The sequence below is a fragment of the Equus przewalskii genome, chromosome 3, assembly GCF_037783145.1.
Source record: "Equus przewalskii isolate Varuska chromosome 3, EquPr2, whole genome shotgun sequence".
Lineage (NCBI taxonomy): Eukaryota > Metazoa > Chordata > Mammalia > Perissodactyla > Equidae > Equus > Equus przewalskii.
Genome location: NC_091833.1, coordinates 33,723,004 through 33,746,932, shown reverse-complemented (window position 1 = coordinate 33,746,932; position 23,929 = coordinate 33,723,004). Strand labels below are relative to the sequence as shown.

General features: G+C 51.9%; 2 long non-coding RNA genes across 2 annotated transcripts in view; one reads left to right on the top strand and one right to left on the bottom strand.

The window, feature by feature from the left end:
- The first annotated feature begins 8,736 nt into the window (after positions 1-8,736).
- The window catches only part of LOC139082254 (uncharacterized), a 93,506-nt gene continuing 78,313 nt past the window's right edge, over positions 8,737-23,929 (top strand). Inside the window, exon 1 of the long non-coding RNA XR_011538063.1 lies at positions 8,737-8,895. This is a non-coding gene — a long non-coding RNA (uncharacterized lncRNA). The remainder of the gene's footprint in view (positions 8,896-23,929) is intronic.
- LOC139082255 (uncharacterized) lies at positions 9,938-16,234 on the bottom strand. Its single transcript, XR_011538070.1, has 2 exons — positions 16,090-16,234; positions 9,938-13,454 (listed from the first exon to the last, which is right to left on the bottom strand). It is a non-coding gene; the product is annotated as an uncharacterized lncRNA (long non-coding RNA).

Sequence of the window (23,929 nt, the reverse complement as noted above, 5' to 3'; positions counted from 1 at the left end):
TTCTCTCAGGATGGCTGTCCCCACGAGGCTCAGTGTGAGACTGCAGCCTTGTTACCAAAGAGGACTCTCCTCTTCTCCAGACCCACATAGAAAAATCCTGGGGAATACCATGACAGCTTTGTCACACGCCCATCACTCCACCAATCACAATGGCCAGGGGGCAAAGTCCTACAGTTGGCAGCCCTGCCACCTGTTGGGAGGGGCCACTCCTCAAAGGAAGCAGTGGGTTGGAAGAAGGAGGAGAAGAGGTGCTTGGCCCTTAAGAGGACCCCAGATTCAGTGAGTTTGGTTCAGCTAATAGGCCCACCTCCCATTGGTGGCTCTCTTGGACCCCCCATCTTGTCAGAAGTGCCCTGAGGAAGGGTGGGGCTCTCCCTGGTCATGTCATCCCTGTCAGTACCTCACAGATGTAGATTCAAATTGCAGCCTGCCCTTGCAAGCTGTAAAGGGGATGCTGGAGCCCAGCCCAGGCATCCATGATGATCTGTGAGATTCTGTAGCAGCCGAGACCACGTGGTGCTGTGGCCCCTCATCCTGGACCCGCCCGGCTGGGTCATGGGTCAGGGCTGGGGCTGCTGGAGCATCTCTCGGAATCCATGCTGTCAGCTCCACGCCCGGTACCCGCTGAGCCCAGGAGGAGAGGAGGTTGTGTGCAGCCCCACCCAGCCATCGACGCCCGGCCCGTGGTGCAGGTCAGACCTCGGCGCTGGGAGGGGAGCAGAGCCGCTGAGCGGGGTCCGGGCAGCCTCTGAGCCCCCTGCTGCTGAGCAGCATTCCAGGACGGGGAGAGGCTCTTCAGCAGAAGTGGCAAGAGGAGGCTCCGGCAGGAACGGGAGTCAGGACCCGGGGCTGTCCTGGAAGAGCAGGGCCTGGGGACTCCCGGCCCCCAGAGGGGGGTGTTGGGAAGACGGCCTTTTGGGAGTACTTGTTGAGCGTTGACTCCATTCAAAGCCACTTCTGGATCTACCAGTACCGGCTGCGGGACCTCAAGTATGCTGCATCGTCGCTCTGAAACTCCATTTTCTCGTCTGTAAAATGGAACCACAACACTGACATTTGCAAGTTGCTGTGAAGCACAAAATGGAGAGTGTGTGTGCTGAGAGAGGCTTTGTCAGGACCCGTTCGAGTGCACAGTGCAATCAATGGCTTGGCTCCCTCTGCCTTCTCCTGTTTCCTTAGGGCTGTGGAAAGTACTCAGATCGTCTCTTGAACTCTGATCATTAGGGGTTTGTTATCACTAACGATAAGTTGTAACAGACACCTGACACCCTGAAAAAAAATACAATCTCGCTTTTTCGAGAACCAGTGGGATATGAGACTCACCAGCCCTGAGCAGGTAGCTGGTGGGAGATGGTCCTGGTTATTTTTCCCAGTTTTCTATATTTAGGCATTAACACCCCATCCTCAGGAAGGGTGCCTGGAGAGGACTGTGGGCCCTGGCACCAATCCTCCCTCAGCCCCGCTGGGACCGCCTTCTGAGCAGGGCGCCCAGGGAAGCTAGCAGACACTGCGAGGCCACAGAGGCGTCCCCATGACAACTCTTTAGCTGTTGTGTCCTCATGGTTTCTGCTTTCCATTTGTGGCCCCCTCGATGCCAGGCTGCCCTGTGGGTGTGAGGTGTGAGAATTCGACCCAGGAGTTCCAGCAGAAGTGTTTGTGGGGTGTTCGTATTCTGTGCCTTGAGCCAGCACAGTGGGGCTTATGGGAAGGATAGAGAACCTGCCAACTAGGAGCTTCCACTCCAGTTGTGGAACAAGCCACACCTGCAAGTGGCAGAATCCACCCCCACATGCCACAAGAGGCATCAGGAAAGTAGGGGGACAAGCCCAGGAAACGGAGTCAGCTGGGCCTGGATTCGCATCCTGGTTTTGCACTTACTTGCTTTGTAACCCTGGGCAAGTTCCTTAACCTCTCTGAGTCTATTTCCTCATCTGGAAAATGGAGGTAGGAATATACATCTCAAGAGCAAATTGAAACCCCAGCGAAGTGTATGCATTTCTCACCTCTCAGACTGGCCAAGATCCCGAAACGGCATAACTCACCATATTGATGAGGTGCAGAAATGGGCATCTTCATCCATTGCTGCTGAGAGGTTAAACTGAGACCATCTCTAGAGAAAGCATCTTGGACATACCAATTGAAGTGTGAAAAACACATATCCTTTGATCCAGCCATTCTAGTCCTAGAAATTTGTATTAAGGGTGTGTTTACACACAGAGGGAATGACTGCAAAGATATATCAGTTTCAGCATTGTTTGTCATGGCAAAAAAAAGGGGAAGCATTGTAAATATCTGTCAATAGAAAACGTATTAGATAATTGATGGTCTAGCCGTACAATGGGATATTGTGTGGCTGTGCAATAAAATGAGGCAGAAATTTATGTACCGATGTGAAAGGTTTCCCCATCTTCCCCCTTCGAGGTCTTCGTGCTGCATCCCGCAGACTCTCATTTTGGCGGAGGGCTCCCTTGTACGCCAATTACATTCCTTCTCAGGACCCTGCACGCCTCCTCATTCTGCCTCAGGGATTTCTCCAAAGCTGCAGCCGGGGAGGGGGGGGAGGATCACCTCCTAGCAGGCGTCCCTCCACCTGAGAGGGGATGGAGTCAGTCCTCACCGGAGTCCTCGCCGGCTGTCTTTTGGTAACTCAGGTGACTCAGAAAGTTTCTCAGAAGCTCCCAGGGGCCTTGAGTCCCAGCCGCCTGACTGGGTCGTGGGAGGAGCTCAACACGAGTTCGCTGAATTGCACAGTTTGGCGATGTGTTAGTTGTTATGGTCATTTTTTATCTATGGCAGGTGATCCAGATCTTCTGTTGTTGATAATCATACAAAGTTTCCTTTTAAAAGATACACTTACTTCAGTTTAAAAAGTAACGGGTGAAAGAAGTGAGACACAAAGGGCCACACTGTATCTGATTCCATGTATATGGAATGTCCAGAGCAGCAAACTGGTGAGACAGAAGGCAGATCGGTGGTGGTTGGGGCTGGGAGAGGGGAACGGGGTGACTGCTGATGGGTACAAGGTTTCCTTCTGGGGTGATGAAAAGCTCAGGAACCAGACAGAGTTGATGGTTGCATGCTATCATGAATGCATGTAAGGCCACTGAGTTGTACACTTTAAAATGGTTAAAATGGTAAATTTTATACGATGTGTATTTTACGACAGTAAAACAGCAACGACAACAAAGCGGTGGGTGGATTCAGAGATGTTAAGTAAATAGCAGTACAGCTGCGCTCGTGTAGGTGTGATCCCAGTGGGGTGAGAGGACGGCTGAGGTTGGGCGGACTCGGCAGGCCATCTCTGGCGGGTGTGCCAGCTTCGAGATGCTCCCGCCCCGCTGTGCCTGGCCGTGCCAGCTCCGTCCTGTGGTTTCTAACTGGACTTGCTTTGATCTCCGTTCACGGTTTCTTGTTGATGTTCCGACACGGCAGCCCTGAGCGGGGAGCCCTCTCTGTGAAGCCCAGTCTTGAAAGCTGGCCCTGCCTCAAGCCAAAGGAAGGTCAAAGCAAACAAGATTTATTTGCACGGAGGAGCCAGAACCATGTTTGCTGTAACATCAGGCATCAAATGATGATGTGGTCCCCCCCACCGTGGAAAAATACTTCCATCTAGTTTCTTCTATTAATAACGGCGGTCAGCCCGTAAAAATTAATGTGTCAACCGCCCGAGCATGGAGCCATCTCAGGGGGCTTTGATCGCCATCCTCGTGGCTGCTGGCCCTCAAAAATGTTTTCACTCCATATTTTCCCTTGATGGGTTTGCAGGAAGGTAATTAAATTATTAAAACTTTAATTGCCTTCCTGTATATAATTATCGCCTGTTAAAGGACACTTTTTATTCACAGGCTGAAAAGCCCTATTTTTTTTTCACTTTTTCTCTCCAGAAATGACCTTGCTATGCGTGTTCAGAACCTCAATGTGTTGTGGGATTTTTTTCTTCTCTGTCTTTCATATTGGTCAGTTTGAAAGGGTGCTTTTTGATTCTGAGGATGAAGACGGATGTTCCTTCTTTCCCCTCCTGGTCCCCAGGCCCTTCCTCACCCGGCCCATGTACGGAAGAACCAGTCATGGCAGATGGGCCATCTTCCAGGGGGTCCCCAGGCAGAGAGGCATGATCGCTTCTTGCTAGGGACTCTGTGTTCCTTCAAGGTATTTTTTGATGGCCTCGCTCAATTCCTTCATTTTACAGACAAGAAAACTGAAGCTCACAGAGGGAGCCTGACTTGCCCTGGATCACACAGGAGTTAGGCAACAGGGAACGCAGCCCAGGTCTGCTCTGGGGGAGTCAAAGACACATTTTGCCAGCTAATTTTGACCTGTGCATAAACATCTCTGTTCATTTTGCTTGTCCTTGATACCCAGCAAAGTGCTACTCTCCCTCTTCTAACTATCTCTTCGTGTCGCCCTTGCCATCTTCACAGTCCTTTGGCAGGAGGAGCAAGCAAAAGGGATCACAGCAGCCACAGGGTCCTATGACTCTTTCAAGAAACTTCTGCCCTTCCTGGCTGGCTCCAGGGACCCAGGTCCACTTAGTACAATGGTTCTCACCCTGTCAGACCCAATGCCTCCTTTTTTATGATGAGTATTCTACAACACCTCCTTTCTTATCCTGAAATGGAAGTCACGTCGCATAACCCATCTACAAACACAATTTCAAAAACAATGCCGCAACTCTTATACAAAGGAGGGATGGAGGGGAAGTTATTTATTTAAAATACATGTTCCAATACGAGAGTGCTCGGGCTCGCCTCTCCCGGAAGGCTTGACCAAGTGTCCAATGCTTCTCCCCACTTAGCATTAATGCGTTTGGGTTTTAGAGAAGATACTGTTCCCTGGCATGTTGTCAAGCTCTTCTTTTCATTCTTGAGACTTTTGAAATCTGGACCAAGTCTGTTTTCTTACGGACTCAAAGACTTGTCAGGAGGACGAGAGCCCCTGAAGGAGCCGCTCTGAGGGCCGTGTGGATGGCTCAGACACCACCTGGGCTCGCCAGCCCCCGCTGGGATCGGCTAAAATAATTTTTAGTAAGGTTTTGAATCATGCACATTGTAGTCTTCCCTTGATTTATATGGTGGTTGCATTCTTGGAAGATTCAGGAGATGTGAAAACCATTAAAAAGTGCCTTATATCTGTATGTAAAAGAGTCATGTTCCAGGCTGGGAAAATTATAAAATCGACTTTTGTCGCTATGACTGTCAGAGCTGTACAGGACAGGGGCAGTTCTCGGTTGAACGAGGCTTTCCGGCCCATTGCAGGAGGCCGGCCATCCCTTGCCCGCACCCCTCCCATCAGTGCTACTAGCGCCCCATGCACGTCTCAACCAAATACACCCTGAGTTTTCAAACGCCCTCAAGGCAGCAGCCTCACCCTCACTGAGAATTTCTGGTGTAATATTACACAGTGCCAGGAATTTGGGTAGCAGGAATTAAGATGACAATGTTTTATTTTATCTCATGATTTTGTGGGTCGGGAATCGGGAAGGGCTCAGCTGGGTGGTTCTTCTGCTCTGTGTGGCATCCGTGGAGGTCACCTAGTGATATTCAGCCAATGGATGGGCTGTTCTGGGATCCAAGGCAGCTCTGCTCACATGTCTGGCACCTTGGCGGGGGTGGCTGGAAGGCTGGCTCAGCTGAAACTGTCACCTCTGGTGGCCTCCTCAGTGTGGTGGTCTCAGAGTGGTCGTATGAGCTCAGGGCTCCCAGAGGGCATGTCTCTAGAGAAAACACAGTAGCAGAAAGCCTTCTTAGATCTAGGCTTGGGCTTCCAACGTGTCTCCCTGCCATGTCCTGTTGGCAACCAGGTCCCCAGGGCTGGCCTAGATTTGGGAGGAGAGGAGTTAGACTGGCTCTCAGTGGGAGGAGCAGCAAAGCCCACATCTGTCTCTGACGGGTCACGGCCCCTCCTTTTAGGCTTTCGTCTATAGCATGTGGCTGATTTTCTCACTATGGCCATCACATTCTAGCTCATCCTTTATAACAGAGTTAACAGCCACCTGCACGTCTGCCTTTAAACCAAGCCCGAACACATGCATTCGCACTGCAATGTTGCAAGCTGGCAGCACCAGCCAGCTTTGTCCCACAGGCTCACTGAGCAGCCAGTCTGGCACCCAGTGAAAGCAAGTCTCACCGCAGAGTGACAGCTACAAGGGGATCCAGCCGGGTCCAGGTGACTTTCCTGGGGACCCCTGAAAAATGAATACCCAGCATGCGTCACTCTGCAGGAACCTGTCACACTTTGGGTTGTCTCTGTTGGGAATCAGATGTGTCTGTCATGGGGTCATGGCCACCCAGGAAGCTTCACTGACCCAGGGCCACCCAGGCAGGGGCTGGAGACGCTGCGACACAATAGGAGGCATTTTCTTGTTTCAACAGCTTTACTGGGATGAAATTCACCTACCATAAAATTTACCCATCTCAAATGTACAATTCAGTGGATTTTAGTAGGTTCACAATGTTGTGCAACCATCCCCACCATCTAATTCCAGAACATTTTCATCACCCCCGCAAAAAAACCCCTGTGCCCATTAGCAGTTACTCCTTATTCCCCCTACTCCAGCCCCCAGGAGCCACGAACTCCTATATCTATGAATTGACATATTCTGGACATTTCATGTAAGTGGAGTCGTGCAATATGCAGCCTTTTGTGACCAGCTTCTTTCACTCAGCATAATGTTTTCAGGTTCCTCCATGTTGTGGCCTGGATCACTGTTCGATTCCTTTTCATGGCTGAATAATATTCCATCATATGGAAATGCTGCCATTCATCCAATGATGGACTGAGGCATTTTGAGGGATGACCCGCCACTAAAATGGGTGCTGGTGACCAGCTTGCTGTGGACCCCGTGTGTGGGGCCGACGTGCTGAGGCCAGGAGTGAGAAAGGACATCTGGTCCAAGTGGTCCATGCGCCCACCACAGCCTCCATACCTCTGCACTTTTCCCTGAAGCATGGAGGGAGGGGTAAAAACCAGCACGCAAACCCAGTCTTTATTATTTCCCGCCTGTTCTCCACTTATGAAAACCTGTGCCTGGGCCCCTCGGTTCAAAAATCAGGACTGAGTGTTTAATTTCAGAGGATGTGGGCCCCAAAAGGAAGAATAATATAGATTTCGGTTTTTTCCCCATTAGTCTTCCATATAGGTATATATAAAGGAAGATGTAATTCATGAAAGTTATTTTGAGAACCAGAAGGTCATGAGATCTCTCTCTGTCCTCTGTCTCTCTCACACACACACATATACACGCTTATGCACTCACACACACATGCACACACACCCATGTGCACACATAGACCCTGCCACATGTCCAGATCACGCACACATGGGAAATAATGATGCAGCTGACAATCCGTCCAGACGTGCCAGGCTCAGAAAGCTCCATGAGGCGCATTGCTGATGGTGGTGTCACAGGGCTGGCAGTTTCGTGTGGGGCCTCTGTGTGCCCTCAGCTCACGACAGTGAAGGCCACCCACGTCACTGCTGGTCTGTTACCCTCGGCCGTGATGTCATGCTCTGTCCCAGTGAGCAGTGCGATGTGTCCTGCCCCCACGGGCGCCCTCCCAGAGGCCCCTGGCCTCATACAGGGCTCTGTTTCTCCAGGAAGATGATTTGTGTCACAGGCCCGGAGCCTCGGCTTGCCCCGCACGAATGTGGGGTGGAAAACCCTGTCACAATGGGCAATGGGCCGGACCGGGCCGGGAGGGAGGAAGCGTCCTCCGCAGGCCCGTTTGCTCTCGGGGTATGATTTCAAAGGTCCCTGTTTTGAAATTATGAGACCACCGAAAAAGCATGCCCAGGCCAAAAATGACTGTAAAAGGTAATAATTGTTAATAACTTGGCGTCTGCCTCGTCATCCGAGCAGCGTGGTTTTGGCAGACATAAAGGACAACATTGTCAGCAAATAGGAACGCAACAGCCAGCCCATAAAACCGTTAACCACACCATAACTAAATATTAAATGTGAGTTTTTAATTCAATTTGTAGCTTAAATAAGGATCTTTGCACCAACGTAGAGGGGAGGCGGGCATGCGAGGCTCGTGAGAGACATGAGCCACAGAGCTCCCAGCCTTCTGGCAGCAACCTTGACCCCACGATCCTAGAGGTTAGCCCCTGGCGTTTGCTGGACGTGGCAGGACACTTTTAATGAGGAGCCATGTGGTCAGAGGCCAGGGTGCCCAGTAGGGTCCCTGCTGCAGGTCGGCTGGCAGAGCCGTCCTCGCCGCCCCACTTTTGGCTCCTCAGGGCCTCCAGGTCAGCTGTCCCTCCTAGGTGGGCCCGCCTGGTGCCAACCATAGCGGGGCTTTCTCTTTACATGGGTTTGTGGCCTTGACCTTCAAGCTTCCCCAGAAGACCCCACACGGTTTCCTGGGGCGGGCTTCCAGGCGTTATGGAAAGAAGGCTTTTGCGCTGGGGGTGCCGGCAGCCTGCATGTGTTGCTGGTCTCAGGGGGCCTCGGAGGGGCAGCCTGCAGATCCAGCCCGCCCTGACCGCACCCCTCCAGGCCAGCCATGGGGAGGACTGCCAGACGCGGCGAGCTTCTGCTTAAGAAAACAACTCGCCTCTTTTTCTCCCATCAAAACTACATCTTTATAGTACAAAATCTCGACAACTCAGAACATTACCTCTAAGAAAATAAAAATTGTGTGTGACCCCAACACTCAGGGCTAAATCCTGTTGATGCTTTGGTCTGCCAGCTTTCATTCTTTTTAAGCACAGATATATCCTTATTTTGCAGCAACTATAGGTGCCACGGACGGGCTGCCCTCTGCTCACCGGGGCTGTGTGACTGCCTCGTGTGACGGGACTCCTCGGCCATGGGGACCGCCGTGCGGGCACACGTTTAAGGACCCACTAACCGGCGCACCGGGCGGCTACTCAAGGTCGCACAAGGAGCATGCGGTGAGGTCGGGCTTCGAGCCCAGGTTCCCGGATCCCGAAATTCGTCCAGTGTCGCGTCTGCCGATCCCTTAATCCCACGGCTTGTTCAGGCCGGCCCAGCCCTTAGTCATGCACGTGCTGTATTTACTTGCGAATTTGTCCCTGCGGCTTCACGGGACCAGCGAGCAGATGGATGGGGGGGCGGACAGACGGATGGACAGAAGCAAGGGTGCGTGAGTGGCATTTTCCAGCCGAGCCTCCATGGGGAGCCGCACGGGTGGGCATTTATCACGTCAGGCCTTCACCCTGGACAGCCAAGGGGGCACTCATTGGAGGAGGCCTCTGTCTGGAGAGGCCCTTCCACACCCACTGGTCAGGGAGACTGACCCCGCTCCTCCAAGGCCACCTCGTCCTGGCCCTGCTGGCTCATCCACCACTGCCCCGAGGGGTATGAGGAATCCTCCCAAGGTGCACGCCCTCCCTCCCCAGGGCTGGGACCCACAGACCCTCCAGCCTGAGACCCTGTGTGTGTGTCTTTATCCATCCTCTATGCGTGTACCTACCCCAGTCCTTTACATCCTGTGATCAGAGAGTTGTATTTGTGTTTTTCTTTTTTATGCGTTAGTGACAATTGAAACAAAGAGGGCTTTCTAATTAACCCTCAGTTCACTAGAAAATCACTTCTCTGAAGCCAGACAGCCTGGATTTGAATCTCGGCCCTGCCATTCAATAGCTGTGGGACCTTGGGCAAGTCACTCAACCTCTCTGAGCCTCAGCTTCCTCATCTGTACCGTGAGGATAAGAATTGTTCCTACCTCACAGGGTGGTTGTGAGGACTAAATGTGGAGCATGTAGAACAGCTCTCACTATTAATTAGCAGTTGCTTGTTAGTTACAGTATTAATTATCTGTCAGTTCAGTAACGATTACTGATGTTGCTAACGACTGTGATGACTAACATTGCTCTGTGACAGTAGTGTTCTTATCCAGCTGCGTTACCCTCCAGACTTTACTGTATCCTACGTTCTTCCCAGCACTGGCTTGAAATGAATTTCTGATACAGAAAAGGTGCCTCAAGTTTTATTGTTTGAATACGTAATTCGAAATAAGGAAGAGGCAGTGTCCTGCTCTTGCCCTGGGTCCCCCCAGTGTAGACCCTTCCCAGGCCTCAGGCCTCCATCCCAAGGTGAGAGCGCCCCCAGGCCTTCTGGTCCCAGGCCTTCCCCAGGCCTCGGGCATCATGACTCATCTCCCAGGGCTTTCGCAGAAATAGAAGCGAGTGTTTTCTGACGACCACTTTCTGAAATCTGTGACCTCTGTCCAGGCCTGAGACTTTGCTTTCTCACATCTGTGCAGGATATTCATGAGGAAGGTTCCAGATCGGAGACAGAATTCTCCAAGTGGGGAGCGAGCGCAGGATAGGAGCCCTCGGCCTGGCTGTTCCCTCTGGCTGCTGGGGCTGGGGACCAGGTGCTCGCTGAGCAGATGGCTTGTTCTTTTGGCACACGGGGTCCTGGGAGGCTGGCTCCCAGCTCCTGCCCCCACGGCCATCTCTGCTTCCTCCCCCGTCGGCTCTGCCTCTCCACATGGCTTGCTTTTCCAGGCCAGGACTTTTGGTGACACACCGAACATTGAATCACGTGGTCAGTTATGATGGCGTCTTTCCTCCTCCTCCCCAGACAATCCTGACATTCCAGCTCCCAACTCCTCTCGGCTCTGTCGTCCCCCTGCATTGCTGCCACGCTGGCCCCGGCCACCACCGCTTCCAGCCTGTGCCGTGTCAAGGCCTCCAGTCCTGTCGGCCCGTCAGGCAGCCAGAGAGGCCGGGGAGGTTTACAACCCATAGTGGAACACATCACCCTCCCACCCCAGCAAAGTCTTTCCCTGGCTTCCTCTTGCCCTTAGGAGAAAGTCCAAATGCCGCCAGTCTCCCCACTTTCATCCCGTGCACCCCCCGCCTTGCCCACAGCCTCTGCAGGGCCCTCCGTCCCCCCTTGGACCCGCCACACACCCGTCCCTTCTGCCTGGGATGCCGCCCCAGCTCTTCCCACAGTGGGTTCAATTTATCCTTCACGCTTCAGCTTCAAGGATGCCTTTCCTCGTCGCCCTGTGTGGGCCAATCCTCCCCTTTCTTGGAGCTTCCCTGTCTCACCTCCACTCAGTTTCTTGGTGGCATCCATAGCGCTTTGCATCAGAAGTTTTTATTTGTGTAATATCCGGCTTCCCCGCCAGACTGTGAACCCTGCAAAAGCAGGGATTTCTGTCTTTCGCCGCTGGTGCCTCTTCACCGCCTGGCACGTGACTCATGATATTTGTTGGATGAATGAACCAATGAATGAATGGACGTTTGTGGGGCTCACCCTTCCGTATGGGGCTGATCTTTGGATTGGATTCTAGCTGCCCAGAATGTTCTTGTGGATACTCAAGAGGAAAAGCTCTGGGTGTCCCGTCAACCACACGTCTTGGCTCCGACCTCTCACCTGTAGCGAGTTCACCTGGGTCTGTTGCAGGATTCCTCGGGCAGACCCCATAGCCAGGGCTATGTCGTGGTTGATGGACATCAAGCAGGAGAGCTGGGAAGGGCGTAGAGCACAGTGGCGCTTGTAGCTGGTGCCCTGAGAGCCCCTCCCTCCACACAGAGTCGCCAGTGGTCTGGGGCTGTGTGGGTGCCCACCGTGGGGTTTTGGCTCACACTGTGCCTCCTTTCTAGAAAGCTCCTGGACCTCTCAGACTCTGCTCTCCCAGTGCCCCCACCTCACAAGGCCCAGAGGATGCCCACCACTCAGAATGCCACCTGGATTCTTGACTCCTGGAGCCCTCCCTGCCTGAGTGCCCCTTGCCCATCTCGGTGGGGGCAGTCCCCGCCCCCTTCCTGTGGTTGAGATGTGGGTGGAAAAGTGTCTTTCCTAGAAGGGAACACCAGCCTTCAGACGAGACTTCATTTCCCCCGCCATTCCATGCCTAGGTATACATCCAAGAGAAATGAAAACACGTGTCCACACAAGGACACGTCCAGGGATGTTCCGAGCAGCGGTGTTCGTAATGGCCAGAGTGGAAGCAACTCAGACACCCATTAGTGAAGAATGGAGAAACAAAGTGTTGTCTGTCCATACGATGGAATATTATTTGACTATGACAAAGAAGGAAGTCCCAATTCACGTCACAGCATGGATGTGCTTCCAAACATTATACAGAGTGAAGGAAGCCAGACACAAAAGGTCACAGAAATGTCCAGAATAGGCAAATCCACGGAGACAGAAAGTAGCTTGCTGGTTGCCAAGGGCTGTGGGGGAGGGGACTGGCAACTGCCTGCTTAATGGGTGCAGGATTTCTTTTTGGGGGTTGAAAATATTCTGGCCTTAGGTAGTGGTGATGGTCGCACAGTTTTGTGAATACACTAACAAACCACTGAATTGCATATTTTAAAGAATTTTACGGTATGTGAATTTTCCCTTAAAAACCAGAATCCAGTTTTTCTTATTTTAGCCTGACCTCGCCCCCACCCCCGCTTCCCCCAATCTTTGCTGGGCACCGTGTGAACTGTGAGGCTTTTGTTTTTGCTGGTGAAACACGTCCGAGGTGTTTTCTCAAGACTTGGCAAGGAGGTTAAAACCTTACACTGTGAGTCCGAGGGCCCTGGGAAGGCAATGCCGGCAGAAGGAAAGGGGACCAGCTTTTACTGTGGCGGAGGAAGACACAGGCGCAGGCTGCCTCTGACCACGGGGATCCGGCCACAGTGTCCCCACCAGGTGCAGGGCAGGAGGACAGCCTGGGGATGTCCCAGTCTCTTGCTGGTTCCTGCAGGAGGACTACGTAAAGGGGCCCGCTGGCTGTTTCCGTGGTGGGGAGCAGAGCGTGGGTAGGGGGATCTGAGTCTAGTTATCTGTGCCTGTGGCCTCTGCAAGAAGGCCCATGACCCCTGGGCTTCCTTCAGAAGCAGCTGAAAATGTGAACAGGGAGACAAGTTGCCAGCCTGGTTCTCTGCTCCACCTTTCAGGAGCTCGGAGAAATCCTGGGCCTCAGTTTCCCCTTCTTTCAAATGGGGATGAAAATGATGATGGTGATGCTCCCCCATGGGGCTGTAATGAGTTGAGACGAATCAAGCCCTCCCCGCAAGGTGCTCTGGCCATGGCGGCTGTGACGGTCCCACCGCGTAGAGGCTCTCGGTGCATGGAGAGCAGCCGCCAGGGCAGTGATGGTTAGCTCCCTGGGACGAAGGTCAGGAGGATGCCACTCGGTTCCCATAATTTCATCACCTCCTGGTCACTCAGCCATGAGCCCTGGAAGGGCTTGGACCTGGGCTCAGGTGACCCGGGGTCCACTCTTCCATCAGCCTGGAGGAGCGAAGTGGAGTGCTTCTCTGCCCGGAGTCTGGGGGCAGGCAGACCCCTCAAATGGACATTGGTTTATTTTTGTATTAAATTAACACATTTGAGCAGGCAAATACTCCCCTGGTTCGAAAATCCAGCTGAGTTGAATTCCCGAGCGCATGCCTCCTGTCCCTGTCCATCAGCTGGCCCCTCCGCCTCTTTGAGAATGAGTGTCCATCTCTCTGCATCCTTCCAGCGCCCCCGCAGGTGCCTGCAAGACACAGCGTTTAAGGAAGCAGAGCCTAATTAAAAACAGCTTTATTGAGGTCTATTTTACACATCATAGAGTTTGCCCGTTTCAGATATACAACGCAAAGATTTTAGTCACTTCACGTCTTCCGAGATCAGTTTTCGAACACTTCCCCCCCGCAGTGAGACCCCTCATGCCCATTTGCAGTTAATGTCCCAGCCCCTGGCAACCACTAATCCACTTTCTCTCCACCAGTTTGCCTTTTCTGGGCATTTCATCTAAATGGAATCATGCAATGTGTGGTCTTTTGTGCCTGGCTTCTTATCACAATGTTTTCAAGGTCAAGCTTATTGTAGTGCGTGTCAGCGCTTCACTCCTTCTGATGGCTGAATAATTTTCCATTGTGTGGATGGACCACATTTTGTCTATCTGTTCATCTGCTGATGGACACGGGTCATTCCTTGCAAACAGATTCTTATTTTCTTCTCTTTCTTATACAAAGGATAGCATTATTTTTATATTTATGTATGACCATATACAAGAAGACACGCGTGTGTATATCTATATGTATACATATGTGTGTGTGGATACATGTGCACATGTACATATGTGTGTGCATGCACAGATACATGCACACCTATGGTCTTGCATCCCGCTTGCTTCCTTTAACAATACACACAAGGTTCTCCTTTCATTCCTGCTTTGATGTTGATTTCATGCTGCATTGCCCAGCTGTGGGCACGGCTCAGGGAAGTGTCCTCTGTCTTGATCCCTGGGGAGGGCACACAGCATCCGTCCTACTCACTGGCCTGGGTAACACACGAGGTAGTGTTGTCTTGTGGATATGACACCCCAAGCAGATGGCGAGCCCGGGAGGGCAGGACCCAGGAGCCCGCCTGGCACACGGAAGGAGCTCGGGGGCTTGTCCACCACCGATTAAAGGAAAAATACTCCCCAGCCCCCAAGCACGCCCCTGAGAGCTTTCCCTGTGCCGGCTCTTGGCTTCTTCGCGGGTGAAGGCAGTAGAAGGCCTTTGTCTAGTCGGCAGCTCCCAACCCCGCTCCCGGCCTCCTCGCCTGGCTGTGCTGCAGACGTGGGTGATTCCCGGAGAACGGACTCAATAGAACCAGCTTCGCAATGCTGTGAGTTTCCACTTGAGGTCAGAGTCAGTCCTGGAAGCCCCCAGAAACTCGGTGGGGAAGGAAGCAGAAACAGGCCCTCGGTCCAGTGGGTGCTCCTTAGGCCTGCTCATAACCAGGATGGCGATGAGGACGAGGATAGGAGCTCCATTGGCCGAGCACTGGCTGTGCCAGATGCTGTTCTAAGAGCTGTGTGTGAACCGACCCGTCTCTCCTGCCCCAGGACTGGTGAGGAGGGTGTCAGTGTGAACCCGTTGTCCAGGGAGGGAGACTGGATGCTCAGCGAGCCCAGAGCTCAGGCTCCTCCCCACCCGCTCGCTCCTCCAGAGATGGGGCTCCTGTCCCTGGGCCTCTGTGCTTTGAAGTAACAACAAGAAGAAGCATGATGCCCAACACCATGGTGCCACCCACATGCCCATCTGGCGTCGAAGGCTTTGCTGCAGACCAGACAGTGCCGCACGTGCCCATTGCATAGAGAGACAAATGAGGCTGGGCTGGGGGGAGCACGAGGCAGGATTTGAACTCAGCGTGGGTCAGAGGTCAGCCATGCCCCGCCATGAACTTTCGGGGGCAGCACAGATGGAGGGTGGCCGTGCCGCAGCTCAGCCCCTGGAAAGCTCCGGTTCCTGCGGGGGCTCTGGTCAGCGAGGGGGCAGGCTCCTGGCCCTGCCCTCCTGCCCTCCCTCCTGGCCCGGGGCCCAGCACTCCTGTCTGTTTCCCAGACAGGAAATATGAATCAAAATAACATGACATACTCAGCCACAATTAGAGCTGTGCTGTGAAGCTGGGCGAGCGCTAACGAGGAGCAGGCCTCTGCCGCCAAACCTGCCAGCATGCCCTCCTTGCTCCCCCTCCTGCCCCCGAGGCTGGCCATCAGCGGCTCGGAGGAGGGTTGAGGAGGGGGGGTGGGAGGCCCTGGGCGCCTCACTTGGCTTTGATGCAAGGTGAGCTCTGCGAACACCTGGCTTGCCCTGGCTTTTGCTGGGATCCTGTACTCTTTGGAGTCCATCAGAAGGTTTCCTGTGAAGGTCTCTGGCCGTAAGAAGGGGGCTGGCCCTGGCCCCTTCCAGCTCAGAGGCTTGCTGAGATCCGGCCCCCCCACCCGGCCTCGTCTCTGTTGTGTGTTTTTCTAGGTCTGTCGCCTCATCTGCTGCTTCTCTCTTGGTCAACTCGAGTCTCTCTGTCCCTTTCTCTCGTCTCTGCCGCTCTTTCTTTCCTGTCTTCATCTTCATGTCTCTCGTTCTTGTCTCTATTCGTCTCTTCGTCTTTCTCACCTCCCCCTACCCCATTTCTCTCAAAGGAAAGGACTCCTGAGAGAGGAGGAAGCTTACAGCGACTGCGAGGACGTCCCCTTCAGAGCCCGCCCCTTCCTGTGACCTCCCAGCTTGCACCCCCTCCCTGCACCCCTCTCTCCCCTCTCCGTGCTCTCAGCCCGCCCCTCCCTCCCAGGGACCCCCCAGAAGCTCCCCTCCTGGAGGTGCTCTCGCCCTCCCTGCGACCACCCCTTGCCGGCTGACCTCCGCTTCCCTGGTGGTCTTCCCTTTGGTCAGCTGGGTGGAAGGTCACGGCTGTAGGAGGAGGGCCCGGGGTCTTTGAGGGCATCTAACTGGGTGTTCCCCACATGAGGGCCTTGGACCCCTAAGGACCCAGAGGCCGCCCAGCCCTGGGGGGTGGGGTCTGAGCAATTCCCTCCTCCACTTACTTTCCACATTCCCTCTCACACGCGTCATTCGTGCTCCGGGGGAACACAGGCACGCCAAGCATGAAGCGCAGCCCAGCGGCCCCTCGCAGAGGAGCGCACTGCTGGTGTCCGATGCAGCCAGCAGGAGACGTGTCTGACCCGAGTCATCCTGCTTCCCTCACTCGGCAGCAGAGTTTGTGATGAAAAGCATGGTTCTTTGTGATCAGACGTGGGCCAAGTCACTCAGCACTGTTCCGCCTCAGTCTCTTCATCTGTTAAATGGGTACAGTGACAGTGTTGAGGCCTCGCAGGGTTCGAGAGCGCGTCAGGCTCTGGTCCAGGTCTGTAGAAGGGGCCCAGGGAATAGTCACCATGGTGTGCGTGTGAGGCCCGGGGCTGGCTGTGTGCACACACATTAGCTCACGGGATTGTCACAACAGCCCCCAGTGCAGATGATACACTATCCTCTCCTGGAAATAAGAGATCAGGCTCAGAGAGGTTGAGTAACTTGGCCAAACTCTACCATTGTGAGCTCGTATGCTCACTCATGCTTTTACGCAGTTATTTCATGAAGGGTGCTAGACACCGACGGCACCACGGTGAGTGGGGCAGGTGTGTTCCCTAACTCGAGCACTTTCAGTCCAGTGGGGGACAGATATTTCACACCCTCACGCAGAGGACTTAAATCATATGACACAGGGCTGCGAGCTCATCTGACCTGGCCTGGGAGTGACCAGGACTTCCCTGAGCACATGGCCATTGTGGTGAGATTTGCCAACTGAGAAGGGGTTTAGAGGTGAGAGAAGGAAGCACCCCAGGCAGAGGCGATAGCATGTGCAAAGGCCCTGGGGCAAGATAGAGCTTACAGTGCTTGTGGGAATGAGACAAGCTCTTGGGACTAAACAGTGAAACATGGAAGGTCAAGGCTGAGGAGCTTGGCTGAGGGGCTTGCAGGCCACCAAGAGGAGGTGGTCTTCCCAGGCCAGAGTGCCCCGGCCTTGTGCCGTGGCTCACAGCAGTACCAGCACAGACACTACCACAGGGAGCATGGCACACCCCCAAGCTAGTTGGGGAGGGACTCGCCAGAATCTCTGTCTTCACAGATATTTCCTGGGGGAAACCCGGCTCGCTCAGGGTGCCTGGATCGGGGATACTCGCACACTTTATAGGTCAGAGCTTCACCTTTATTGACTTTTAAATGGCTTCACTGAGTTGTAATTTACACTCGATGAAAGACACCCATTTTAGGTGTATGATGGAGTTCAACTCAGCAACGAAAAAGAACAGCTTACCTACGTGCCACTACATGGCTAAACCTCAAAAACATTATGCTAAGTGAAAGAAGCCAGATGCAAAAGGGCAGGTGTGCGATGATTCCATTCGTATGAAATCTCTAGAAAAGGCTACATCCTTAATTTGAAAGATCTGATATGGAAAAAAATCAACTGGGTTTGCAATCCATTCTTTTTAGCCGAAGACCTTTTTTCTTTTTTTAAAGTATTTGTCCACAATATAAAATGATGTGCAATGAGATTCTTTAAAGCAGTTTCAATTATTATGCATATTAAAATAGTCATAAAAATTGGTTACAAGTTTATTTATTTATTTTGGTGAGGAAGACTGGCCCTGAGCTAACATCTGTGTCAATCTTCCTCTATTTTGTATGTGGGACACTGCCACGGTGTGGCTTGATGAGCAGTGCTAGGTCTGGATCTGGGATCCGAACCCATGAACTCTAGGCTGCCAAAGTGGAGCGTGTGAACTTAACCACTATGCCACTGCGCCAGCTCCTGGTTGCAAGTGTTTTTAAACCACCTGCTTCTGCAAACAAAACGTCTCTTTGACAGTGATTATTAAGAGCTTGAAGAAATCATCATTAAAATGTCTCGACCAGTGGTGCGTGCTGTGGACACCTTGTCTGGTATCCCCTCGGCCCCTCAGTTCACATGAAGCTCTGGCAGAGGAGCTTCAGGGAGCTGGCAGCCCCCCACCTCAAGCACCTGAGTTTCTCTTCTGTTCTGCTTGGGAACTTTCTGTGGCACACGGGAGCTTGCTTCACTTTCACCCAGGTGTGACTTGGAAGTAAAGAGATGGCACATCTTTCTCCCATGGGAGGGGGGAGGGTGGCAGCGGGGCATGGGAGAGTGATGAGGGTTGGTGGAGAAATGCCCCTGATTCCATGCCCTCCAGAGGGGCAGTTCTGTGTATAGGTTCATGTTGTCTGCAAATAGAGATAGTGTTACTTCTTCCTTTAAAATTTAGATGCCTTTTCTTTCTTTTTCTTGTCTGATTGCTCTGGCTACGACTTCCAGTAGGATGTTGAATAGCGGTGGTGAAATCAGACATCCGAGTTTGCTGCTGATCTTAGGGGGAAGGATTTCAGTCTTTCACCATTACGGTGTTAGCTGGGGGGTTTTCATAAACATCATTTACCCTGTTGAGGAAGTTACCTTCCCTTCCTAGTTTTCTGAGTGGGTTTTTTTTTTTTTTCATGAAAGGGTGTTGGATTTTGTCAAACGCCTTTTCTGTGTCAGTTGAGATGAGCATGTATTGCCCCCTGCCCTGTTCTATTAATGTGGTGCATTACACTGATCGCACTCCATATGTTGAACCATCCTTGCCTTCCTAGGACAAACCCATTTGGAAATGGTGTATAATCTTTTTAGTATGCCGTCAGATTCTGTTGGTTGGTATTCTCTTCAGGACTTTTGCATTACTATTCCTCAAGGACATTGGTCTGCAGTTTTCTTTTGGTGGCAGTGGGACGATTCTGGAGCACGTTCCACCTGGTTTCTCAGAGATCTCCAGTGGGACTGAGTCCCATGTGCCCACAGTGGTCCCCATTTTTGATGCACCCCTTATTGCTTGTCTCCTTCCTCTGTTTCGCTCTCTTCTTTTCTGACTTGTGCTTCCCGGGGTCACCCCCTCATAAATTACTTCCTTTCAAGTCCTCACATCAGATATGCTTTGGGAAGAAAACTAAGAGAACCCAGGCTGGTGTGTAGCCATTTCAAGCATAAAACCTAATTCAAAAAATTATGTTCTCAAAAGCAAGATCAAGAGCTTACTTTAAAAAAGTGACACTGCCTTTATTTGTAAGTTTTATACTCTTTGAATATTTAAACATATTCCCCAGCTTTGAGTTTTATTATTTTTTTCCTTAGCATAAATAGAAAATAAAAAGAAAACACGGTAGTTTTTTTTTTACACCAAATCCAACATAGATGTTGCCCACCTCCTCTTGATGGTCCCTTGTGGGCTGCACAAATGTTACCATGTTTGATGGATGCTGAGATGGCAAAGAGCTGGGCAGGAAGCCCTGCTTTGGGCAGGGGAGGGCCAGGGGGTGGTGGGAGCTGCCTGGTGTCTGTGTGGAAGGAGTCACAGGGGACTTTGACCTTGTTTTCTGTTTGAAGGTGGGAGACAAGAGTAGCTCAGGGCTAGACTCCCAGTGCTGTCCCAGAGGCACCCCAAAGGAATGAATAACAGCCCCTCTCTGCTCATCCACCTGACAGCCCAGGAAGTCCCACTTTTCCCCTTAATGAAACTGCCACTCACCACAGGTAAGAGAGCTGATGGTTGGGCTCAGTTCATGGGAGACCCTTTCCCCTCCCTTCAGGTTAGCCCTGGAGAAAGCCAGTGAGCGAGAAAGCCGCCATTGCCCCAGTTATCCAGAACTGCCTCTGACTGTCTTATACACAGGCACGGACGCGCACGCAGAACCTGTCCTCAGCTTTGCTATGCAATTCCTGTATTTTGTAGCCATTAGAAGCCTGGGTCTGGGAGCCAGCCAGGCCTGGGTTTGACTCCCGCCACTTAACTTGCTGTGTTTCCTTGGGTAAGTCCTTTAGTGGCCTGAGGCTCGCTTTCCTCTTCTGTGAAATGGGTGTACTTAGTTGCTGGGGGAATTATGGGGAGGAAGCCATCGGGCACTCTGCCCGGCACCCAGGAAGCACACGGTTCGTGGACTGACTGACTAACCCAGCACACATTTGTCGGACACCTATTCCATGTCTGGGTCTACTTCAGGTGCTGGGGACACAGCTGTGAACAGAGCCTCACTCCAGTGTGAGATGCAGAGGGTGAACCAGCTTGTCATAGAACATCAGTCTAATTGCCCATTTAACCTTCGCGGGAGCTTAATTAAGGATGTTTAGTCTGGGCTGCTGCACTTGACTCGTTAGGTCAAGCTCATGGCCTTCCCTCCAGCCCATCAGCCGCCCAGACAGACAGGCTTTCCCAGGTGTCCCCCGAGAGGAAGGGGAAATGGTGGGTTTGCTCGGTGCTGCCCAGCCCATGGTGGCTGTGGGCTGACCAGAGGGCACTTGTGGGGGCGGGGGTGGGGAGGACAGCTGCCCCCAGATAGGGGCACAGGGCCCAGGATGGGGCAGAGCTGGACACAGGCTCGGATGGTTTCCTAGAGACAGTCTGACTGTGGTGTGTGCGTGTGTGAGCGTGTGCCAGGCCCCGTCCTTGCTCATGCAGTCGGGGATCAGAACTAGGGTTTACTCAGCGCTGTTTTAGCAAATCGAGGTAGGGAAGATGGCACACCCAGTGAGATCCCAGAGACCCTCACATACAGGTGTTGGCAAATGTTCTCTGTAAAGCACCAGAGAGTAAATATTTTAGGCTTTGCTGGCCTGGGTTACAACCACTCGTCTCTGTCGTGTAGCGTGAAAGCAGCCACAGACAATATGCAAATGAATGGGTGTGGCGGTGTTCCAATAATACTTTATTTACCAAAAGAGATAGCGGGCCAAACTGGCCTGAGAACTGAAGTTTGCTGATCCCAGATCTAGCAGAACTTTCTAGATGAGGCATTCAGACAACTCTCTTTCCACCACTCATGATAGCTCACAAGCTGCAACCCTTCTGGGGCCTCCTTCCCCAGCAAACTTGAGGTCTTTTTCAAAGCCAAGTGTCATATTTACTGTAGCATTTGTGTATTTCTTAACCATTTCACATGTGTAAACCGAGGAACCATTTTTGTTAGCTTCCTATTGTTTGTTTTTTGACACGTCACTGATGAAGTTTCTCAGCCTGGTGCTCCTGAATCCATTTTTTCTCATAAGCCCTGCGGTTTTTATTCGGCAGTTTGGCCCAGCACAGGATTTCAAGGAATACATACGCCGTGTTATAGAAGAGCTGGATGTATTTGTAACCCGGGCCTCTTGCGTTCTAGGCCAGTGTTTTTCCACCTGCATTACTGTGTCAGGTAGGGTTGGCTTGGCTTTGCTGCAGTCACAAATAAACCCTGAAATCTCAATGGCTCTTCCCATAAGGGTCTGCTACTCTCTCGCACAAAGTCCAGTTTAGGTTGGTGACTCTCCAGGGTGGCTGCCTCTGTGCTGCGACACAGGGATCCAGGCTGCTTTCTGTGGCCCCGCCCCCTTGTCATGTGGCCTCCATCATCACTGATAAAGTGGAGGAGAGACTGGAGGATCTGGGGGCATGTTTCCTGGGAGTAAGTGCTGGGATTGGCTTAGAACACTGCTGCCCACTTCCCATTGGTCAGAAATCAGTCACATGCCCCCACTCAGCTGCAAGGGAGGCTGGGAAATGTAGTCTTCTTGTGTGTCCAGGAAGAGGAACAGGATTTGATGAGCCCATCACAGTGTCTTGGTCACATCACCTCACCCCAATTCACTCACCTTTCAATAATTCACTGGCACTTTATGCCAGACACTGTTCTGGGCTCTGGGGATATAGCAGAGAAGAGTAAAAACAAAATAAAACAAAACTACAGAAACAAACCCTGCCTTCATGGAGGTTGCATTCCAGGGGTAAACAGATAATACACAAATAAACCAGTTAATGTAATGTATGTCCGCTAGTGACATGTAGCTATGGAGCAAAAAGAAAGCATCAATGTGGAAGAGAGAGTGTTGAGGGTGTGGGTGGCGTTACAACCTTAGATAGGATGGTTGGTCCGGAGCCATCTCTGAGGAGGTGGCATTTGAGAAAAATCTTGAAAGAGGTTTGACAGGGAGCCGTGTAGAAACCTGGGTGAGAGAATTGCAGCCAGACTAACAGTCAGGGCAAAGGCCCTGAGGTAGGAACATACCTGGAATGTTCCATGAACTGCAAGGGGGTCCGTGTGGCTGGGAGTGGCTGGAGGGGCAGGGGGAGGGGGAGGCAGGAGCAGATGAGATTAGGGAGCTATCAAAGGGTGGGTTGCCGACTATTCTCAAGACTTTCAGTTTGAGACCCTGGAAACTCGTGAGATTGCTGTACTTGAACCCAGGATACTCTGTTCCACCTCCGGGTTCCACCACTGACCTCTGGCACCAGGCCGTTTGATAGATGAGGAGAGCGGGCTCAGGAGGTCAAGGACTCCCATCTCCCAGAACCTTTACAACTCTGACACGAGAAATCAGTGGTTATGCGCTGGGAACTGCAGTTCACTTGACGGTCACGTGTAGTGAATAGCGAGGTTGTCTAGGAGGTGGACCCAGGAACCATGGGGTCCGCGGGTGACCCCTTGAACCCTTGCTCTGGCCGGAAGTTCTGTGGTTCGGATGCTCTATCTGAAGACAGCATCCTGCACGCTCATCTAGCGGTCCTGGATGGCGCTGTGGGCCAGGTGAAAACACTCTGCTGTTTTTCCCTCTGTGGAAAGGGGGCAGGCCGGGAAGCAGCAAATAATTAAATTGATGTCGACATTTATTGCTGTGAAGGCAGTAAAAGCATCACATGGCTTCCTCATAAAAAGTCATAAGGCCTATTTACAGTCCCACATTATTTTTCTCGTAATCTAAACCAGCAACTTTCTCTGAGGCTCCTACATGTTTAGCTGAGAGCTTTATGACATGAAGAACTGGCTGGGGAGCATCAAACCCTCCCTCTTCTGACGGGGTTGGAGGGAACTTGGTTTGTTTGCGTTCATGGGTTTTATTGATTCAGGGCAAATATCTTTTTTTTTTTTTCCTGAGGACGATTCGCCCTGAGCTAACATCTACAGCCAATCCTCTTCTATTTTTTCGTATGTGGGGCACTTCCATGGCGTGACTGGTCAGTGGAGTAAGTCTGTGCCCAGGATCTGAACCCACAAATCTGGGCCACTGAAGTGGACTGCAAGGAACTTGAACCACTCTGCCATGAGGCCGGGCCCAGGGCAAATATCTTTAGGCCATTACCCAAAGGGTCAAAAGCCACAATCTTGGCATTTCATGGGCAAAAGGCAGCCATGAACCCAGCAACTCTGAACCAACAACATTCCTTCAGTTGTCTACAATGCTATCTCATAGTTTGAGGCCACTTGTCAACTTTCTTGAGATGTGTTTGCATAGGGTATGAATTAGGGTTGTTTCTTGGGAGGACAAGTAGATTACATGTATCAAAATTTAAATTTCATGTGCCTTTTGATCCAGCAATTTTCTGTCTAGGAATCCACTCTGCAGATGAACTCAAACATGTGCCCAAAGACCCATGAATATTGAAATGAGTATATTTCATTTGAAATAGTCAAATAAATATGTGAAGTCAATATTGGATATTGAAAGGGTGAAACTGCTGAAAGCCAGTGAAATGTCTATTGGTAGATGATTATCGATAAATACTGGTACATATCTAACAGCAAGACTAGGTAGCCACTAAACAATTGGGCGTGGTTTGTGTTCTTCGAGCACAGCATGATCCCCAAGGTGCAAGGTTAAGAAGTAAGATACAGAAGACTG